Here is a 6,262-nt window from a genome sequence, read left to right on the forward strand (position 1 = left end):
ACTACAGACAGGACAAAACACAAAGTGTTGGAGGAAGAAGTCAGTGACCTGCAGCGGTGGCATCTACCTGCATCCTCACACTGTCCACATCATCTGTGACCTGCATCCAGCCCGTCTGAATGACAAACCAAATCATGCGTATGAACACTAGAGTTCTACCCAGAGTCCAACGCTACGCTGTGGACCAACTGCTGCAGTGTGACTGCTGGAAAAAGCCCCAGAATGCAGCAGCATGTATCATATTGCATTTTCCCTTTCCTGTGTTATCTTATCGTGATCGATAGAAAAGCTAATAAAAACGAGTGCCTCCCTCTCTGCCTCCTGCATCCTGCCGGGTGTGTTTTCTTTCCAATAATCCTGATTGTGCTCTCACATTTTTGGAAAAAAAGAGAAGAGAAGCTTGTCTCCCTCTGACACGCTGGGATGCCAAATAACCCGGCAGCCCGTCGGGAGGTGACATGGAGCGTGTGCAATCATCTGGAAAATGTTTTAAAAAATAAAATTATCAAATAAATGTCACATCAGATTTTCACACTTAAATATACCGAAGCGTTCGGGGTGATACGCCTGTGGCATTTTCAGTGTCCAATTAAACAAATGAGAGAAAATTCCAGCAGAATTTAATTCACACCTCAGAACCAGACTGCAGCTGCACACGATCCAAGAGAGCCCGCTGATGAAGTGTTGCTGCCGTGTGAACGCTCTCAGGCCGGATGTCTGAGCAATGTAACGCCTGCTTTAGCCTGTGCACTGCAAAAAACAAAATCAAAATGCTCTCACTTGTGTTCTTGGATGTCTGGTTCCTTTACATAGTGAGTTTTGTCTTCAGTGGGACCAGAACAGGTTCAGTGCTCAGTGAATGTCTGGTTGAGCAGAGACGGTTCTGTTTAGTTCAGGTCAAGGTGTTGCTCACAGATTCCAGCAGCGACTTTTGGTTCCACTTTATATAAATAGGTTCTACTGAGTGGATGAATGAGCTTCCAGCAGTGGACAGCTGAGCAGAAGAAGGCTGTGATGTGAACAACCGGTTATTCCTTTACCGGTATTTAATGTTCTACCAAACCCGGTGGACCCGCTGAGAGCCGCCTGCGCCGCCAAGCTGAAGGCCAACTCGGTGGAGCAGGAGCTGGAGAAGCAGGACGCGCTGAAACGGTCGGCGATGCGAGCCGACATGCTGATGATCCCCGAGGCCGAGACCTCGTCACTGATGTCGGAGCTCCAGTCCCGAGTCTCGTCCAATCAGGAGCTGGCGGCCATTTTTGACTCCATCCAGAGAGACTCCAGCTCCACCTCCATGGACACCAAAACCCACGATGCACCACCCTGCTGCTGGAGCGCTAAACCCCGCAGCATGCTTCCATGTCAACAGGACACACACACACACACACACACACACACACACACACACACACACTCATAGTGACACACCCTCTCCTAGCCATCGATCGTCCCATCATGCATTGCGCTGAAATCAGCTGGCGGTCGGCTCACGCTTGGACAAAACGGACAAAAACAACAAATGGAAACAAAAACAAGAAAAAAAATAAAGAAAGAAATTCCAGAAGAATAAGTTCCATATGAGGTTTGGAAGCTCCTCCCACCTTCAGTTTGATTGGCCAGCGTCCCAGTTCAGCATCGTTCTTCTTTTTCTTTTCTTTTTTGTAATTCCAGAGTGTTCCACAGGTACTGTAACCTGATTGGCCACTGCTGAGTGACTGACAGCGGGAGAAGGGCTGTGAGTGAAGTGAGGAACCAGAGCGGAACCAGTGAGGAACCAGTGAGGAACCAGTGAGGAACCAGTGAGGAACCCTGCTCACAGCTGCTGTGTTGATGAGGTTGGTGATTAAACGTAGTGTGCTGTTCAGTGTTTATACGTTCAACAGAAAGAGCGTCATTAGCGTTGGTTTGTCTTCAGCTGCTGTTGCTGCTGAGCAGGTACAGTCTGGTGAAGGTTGTTTATTGGCAATAAACAAAATCAGTAAACTGAAAAACTAAAGAACAGTCGACTCAAAGATGCTGAACAGGAGCACTGAACACTGAGTCGAGTGGTGCTGGAGACAATAATAAGAAGGAAAAACTACAGGATGGTCATTATGTTCAGCCTGATTGTTTCACATCCTGACTTTGTATCTGAACTTCTCATTAAGAACATGAAGAGATGAACGTCCACCTAAACATCTCATTTCATTCTCATACAGGATGTGAATGTTACAAACCACTGATTTATTTCTTTATTGACATATATATACACAGTGCTTCACACATTCATCTGTCTCATTAGTTCAGCACATCCAGCATCATGAAGAGCTTTAACCCACTCAGCGCTCCATGTTTCACCAGTTTGAACAGGAACGAGGAATTTAAACTGAATCCACCTTTTTAAACGTAAACCTGAGCCTCTGGGCTTCTCTGAGGAGTTCATCAAGCATCACATTCAACCAATAAACTGATGTTTCTGTTCAGTAAATAACTAGACAGCATCAATAATAATGATGTGCTTTTCTTTTCTTTTTATTTTTGTTAAACAATTCATTTTAAAATTGATGGATAACAATAATAATCATATTTCAGCATTAAACATCATTTTGGTTAAAGAGCTTCTACATGCTGCTGTATTATGAATTATTTTACATCATGAGTGTTTTTATTTCTTCTGTTTTTTCTCCTGCCAACCTTCCTTCTTCTTCTTATCTTCTCTTCCTCCACATTATTTATCAATTTACATGCTAATCTTTTTATTTGTACATTTTTCTTCATCCAGTTTACCTTCAAAACCGTCTTTCTTTTACTAGTTTTTTAAGTGTTTTATTGATTTTGGATCCATCTGTTGCATGTATTTGGCGTTTCCTTTGAGTTTACTCCCACAAGGTCCCATTATATATATGTGTATATATATATATATAGTTCTGGGGTTTTTTGTATTTTATTGTTTTATTGTCTCAAACATCAACACTTCTTCAAACAGTTCTGTTCACAGAGTTTGTGGTCCTACCAGACTTTTTATAGCAGCTTTAAGTCCTGTTGTGTCTCTCTTTATGACTTTTTATCACCATCTTATTGTCCTGTCCGGCTTTTTTATGACACATTCATGAAGCCCTGTCCAACCATTCCTCTAAGGAGTCTAAGGAACACAGCTGCCCTTCAGTAGCCACGTATGTTGGTGATGACCAGCGCTGTTCGTTCAGGGCTAAGCGCTGTATAGCTCCGCCTTTTAACCGTGTGGTTGTCGAGGACGGCCACTCCCTTCACTTCTCAGCCCCATGAAAGTCACACCTGGTTTTAAAACATGTGTTAAAGCATCCCCGTCGTGTACACAGTGTGGTCACATCTCAACATGCAAACTAGACATACAGGCAGTGGAAGCAGGACAGACTCTACTGCTGCCATCTGAAGCTTCTGCAAAGTCAGCAGCAGGAGGGAGAGGAAGGTGAGCACGCTGATGTAATGACAGGTGACCATTACATCCTAATGAACATATTGTGTATGTGATGAGTCAGACGATGCTGAGACTGGCTCGGCCTCCAGCTAGCTGATGAGCTGTTTGCTTTCAGTGGGAGCGTAGCCTCGCTCAGAATTTACGCTTTTCAAAATGACCGAACACATCGCTGCGCTGATGAAGCTGCTCTCATTATGTTTCGCTGTAATGATGTCATTTTGCGAGAACCGCTCCTCTTCTGATTGAAGATACCGTTTGACGTAGCTGTACTCGAGTTTTCTGTCTTCTGTGTTGGCAGCAGTTTAAAGGGAATCCAAACAGTCCTTTTCACTTTTATGTCGTCCAGACTGGCTGCATGTGAAGCGACCTCTGTTGACCTCTCTCCTGAAGTCCCATCCACTGCCAAACACCCATCTGCCAGGAAGTTCCTCACCATGAACGCCACGCCTCATTAGCAGAACCCAAACCGAGTCAGTCACACCTCGAGGTTGTGCCCACTGATGACGAAGCCTCATTCAGGATCTTGGACGTCTTCCTGAATGTCAGCCCCCAGAACACAATCTGCTTCCAGGAGTCATGTGGTGGAAACCCGGATCTACAGCCTGCTGTGTCCCACAAAGAGATGAATCCTCCACAGGGTGCTCTGGACTGATGTTTGTGACGACGCGCTGCAGACCACTCAGGTGTTTGGTGAGCAGGTGGGACGTCTGATTGTCATAGAGCTCCACCTGACACCCAGGTTAAATTCAGGGAACTGGTTTTGCTCAGAGGAGAACTGTACTTGTGTTTTGTGTGCAATAACAGGAACTGATGATTGAGACCTTGTTGTTCTTGCGTTTTTTCTTAGAAATCCAGACGTGTCCACTCCCTGCACATTGATGGAGCCACCAAGTCAGCCCCGGCCGAGCCCCCTGTTGTCAACAGCGCTGCCCTCTTTCATTCTGATGATCCGGCAAGAATGGCTTCCCAGCATCACACCCTGACTCAGGTTTCTCATTTCTGTCTCCTGCTGCCACCGGTGCTTTCCAACACATACAGTCACAGGGCTGCCAGAGTCACGAGGACAGCTTCTGAACTTAACCCGATGCATCCAGAACACCTTAACGAACACGTGGATCAACGAGCTTTAGGATTGTTCAATACGTCACTCAGTGGTTCACATAACGTCACCGAGAAATGAGTCATTAATAAAGTTTTCTGCTGTGTAGAGAAAAAAAAAACTGCTGGATGCATACATGGGTTCAGTCGCAGGCCGGCTGGTTGGGTTCCTGTCCTTTTCTCTCTTCCCTTAGAGGAGAATGGGGCACATGGGAGCTCCAGGTCTGGACTGAGGAGACACAGTGATGGGAAGTTCTGTTTAATTGGAACGTTTCAGCTCCCAGTTGGGAATTTCAACTGGAATGATTCCTGCAGTTGGGTTTGTGACACTACCAACCCCAAACCAGAACATCTAAAGGGACTGCTCAGAACATCAACACGCTGTAGTAATTAAGTGTTTATGAGCTCGTTTTGTCTTGTTGGTGTCTCATTAAATTAGTTGTGCAACCCAGCTTCATGACACAGACTGTCCTCCAACCAGAAAGATTTTTTCTAAAGTCACTAAAGTATCTTGAATCTCCTTCAGTAACACCCTGCAAAGGGTTCAGCAACACAGCGTCCTACAGATCTGACTGATGCATCTCCATAGAAGTACCTGAAGCCCAGAATACGCTCCAGATGTTGACCTCTTTGGACCGTAGCTCCATGCTGAGATCTCTGACATGTTGTAAACCAGACACGTCTAAAAGAACCATGATCAGCAGTCAACCTGAACCACGTGACTCCCTGATTATTCACAGATGAGTATCATATAAAAACACGGTAACCTCAAAGCTCACAACTGATTTTCACACAACATGAAGACGTTTGCTCACTTTTGTATGAGTGAGGACATTTTCCCCACACACACCTGTAGTCGTCCTCCCGGCTGATGCTGTGAATATCCTGTATGTGTTATTAAGCAGCTTCCGTGTTGAATAAGTCCATCGCTATCTTCCAAAGAGTATTAGCCATTAGCTTTTTATCCCTCTGCCGGTCTCCTGGGAGCCAGAATAAAGAGGACTGAGGAGAAGCTTCTTAAATGTCACCGTGTGCTGCATGCAGCAGGAGTCCTGGTCGTGTGGTTAGCATCAGGGTCAAGCCTGACGTGTTCTCCAGCACGTTCTCACTCTGTACTCGTCATACATGGACACATGGTCAGGCTCCCCAGCTGTCATGTAATAACTCGTGTGTTATACCCACCTACTGGGGGCGCTGTCAGATATGGATAAAATACACAATCACACATATAACAATTAGATTATTAAGATCTGAATCCACAGTTGTGTTCAGTGTCCCTCTAAACCCCCCAGTGTGTTGTTAATTAAATATCTGCAACTTTAAATGATACAAAATGCTCCTATTGAGTAAAAACTACAATTCCCTGTAGCAGTGCTATGGAGCTGAAAACAAATCAGCGCCATGTTTGTAGTTCTTAAAGTTTTTATAACAAGCAGGAATTACAGGGTTACAAAAAGATATTTTTTGTGATGTAAATCAAATACCTAATAAAGCCGAACTCGTGATGACACCACTTCTAGATGGTATATGTTGATAAAATGAAAATATGACGGCTTGTTTGGGATATATAATCTTTTATTAAATAAAGTGGGTGTGGGCTGGTAGTATTTCTGGTTTTACAGTCGTAGGTAGGACCTGAAAATCCAACACCGACTCCGTATTTCAAACATATTGTACAGCTGAACTGTCAATTACTTACTGACAAATATGTGGGTTTGGTTAATTTAG

Source organism: Stegastes partitus, unplaced genomic scaffold, assembly GCF_000690725.1.
Source record: "Stegastes partitus isolate 25-593 unplaced genomic scaffold, Stegastes_partitus-1.0.2 Scaffold816, whole genome shotgun sequence".
NCBI classification, from domain to species: Eukaryota; Metazoa; Chordata; class Actinopteri; family Pomacentridae; genus Stegastes; species Stegastes partitus.